Source organism: Triticum aestivum, chromosome 4A (genome assembly GCF_018294505.1).
Source record: "Triticum aestivum cultivar Chinese Spring chromosome 4A, IWGSC CS RefSeq v2.1, whole genome shotgun sequence".
NCBI classification, from domain to species: domain Eukaryota; kingdom Viridiplantae; phylum Streptophyta; class Magnoliopsida; order Poales; family Poaceae; genus Triticum; species Triticum aestivum.
In genome coordinates, this window is record NC_057803.1 from 285,384,345 (window position 1) to 285,386,323 (window position 1,979).

Consider the following 1,979-nt stretch of genomic DNA (forward strand, 5'->3'; position numbering starts at 1 on the left):
AACTCCGATCCAGCAGAGCTACACGAGAGAGTTCCGTCAGCACGACGGCGTGTTGACGGTGATGATGTTGCTACTAACGCAGGGCTTCGCCTAAGCACTGCTACGATATGATCGAGGTGGATTATGGTGGAGGGGGGCACCACACACGGCTAAGGGATCAATGATCAACTTGTGTGTCTAGAGGAGCCCCCTATCCCCATATATAAAGGAGCAAGGGGGGAGGCTGGCCGGCCCTCTATGGCGCGCCAGGAGGAGGAGTCCTCCTCCTTGTAGGAGTAGGACTCCCCTCTTTCCTACTCCTACTAGGAGGGGAAAGGAAGGGGGAGAGGGAGAAGGAAAGGGGGGCGCCGCCCCCCTCTCCTAGTCCAATTTGACCAGAGGGGGAGGGGCGCAGGGCCTGCCCTAGGCCAGCCCTAGGCCAGCCCTCTCTCTCTCTCCACTAAGGCCCATAAGGCCCATTATTTCTCCCGGGGGGGGGAGGGTCCGGTAACCCTCCGGCACTCCGGTTTTCTCCTAAATCACCCGGAACACTTCCAGTGTCCGAATATAGTCGTCCAATATATCGATCTTTACATCTCGACCATTTCAAGACTCCTCGTCATGTCCGTGATCATATCTAGGACTCCGAAATACCTTCGGTACATCAAAACACAAAAACTCATAATACCGATCATCACCGAACTTTAAGCATGCGGACCCTACGGGTTCGAGAACTATGTAGACATGACCGAGGCACGTCTCCGGTCAACAACCAACAGCGGAACCTGGATGTTCATATTGGCTCCCACGTATTCTACGAAGATCTTTATCGGTCAAACCGCATAACATCATACGTTGTTCCCTTTGTCATCGGTATGTTACTTGTCCAAGATTCGATCGTCGGTATCTCAATACCTAGTTCAATCTCGTTACCGGCAAGTCTCTTTACTCGTTCTGTAATGCATCATCCCGCAACTAACTCATTAGTTACAATGCTTGCAAGGCTTATAGTGATGTGTATTACCGAGTGGGCCTAGAGATTCCTCTCCGATAATCGGAGTGACAAATCCTAATCTTGATCTATGTCAACTCAAAAAGTACCATCGGAGACACCTGTAGAGCACCTTTATAATCACCCAGTTATGTTGTGATGTTTGGTAGCACACAAAGTGTTCCTCCGGTAATTGGGAGTTAAATAATCTCATAGTCATAGGAACATGTATAAGTCATGAAGAAAGCAATAGCAGTAAACCAAAATGATCAAGTGCTAAGCTGACGAAATGGGTCAAGTCAATCACATCATTCTCCTAATGATGTGATCCCGTTTATCAAATGACAACTCATGTCTATGGTTAGGAAACATAACCATCTTTGATCAACGAGCTAGTCAAGTAGAGGCATACTAGTGACAATCTGTTTGTCTATGTATTCACACATGTATCATGTTTCCGGTTAATACAATTCTAGCATGAATAATAAACATTTATCATGATATAAGGAAATAAATAATAACTTTATTATTGCCTCTAGGGCATATTTCCTTCAGTCTCCCACTTGCACTAGAGCCAGTAATCTAGATTACATAGTAATGATTCTAACACCCATGGAGTCTTGGTGTTGATCATGTTTTGCTCGTGAGAGAGGCTTAGTCAACGGGTCTGCAACATTCAGATCCGTATGTATCTTGCAAATCTCTATGTCTCCCACCTGGACATGATCACGGATGGAATTTAAGCGTCTCTTGATGTGCTTGGTTCTCTTGTGAAATCTGGATTCCTCTACCAAGGCAATTGCACCAGTATTGTCACAAAAGATTTTCATTGGACCCGATGCACTAGGAATGACACCTAGATCGGATATGAACTCCTTCATCCAGACTCCTTCATTTGCTGCTTCCGAATCAGCAATGTACTCCGCTTCACACATAGATCCTGCCATGACGCTTTGTTTAGAACTGCTCCAACTGACAGCTCCACCGTTCAATATAAACACATATCCGG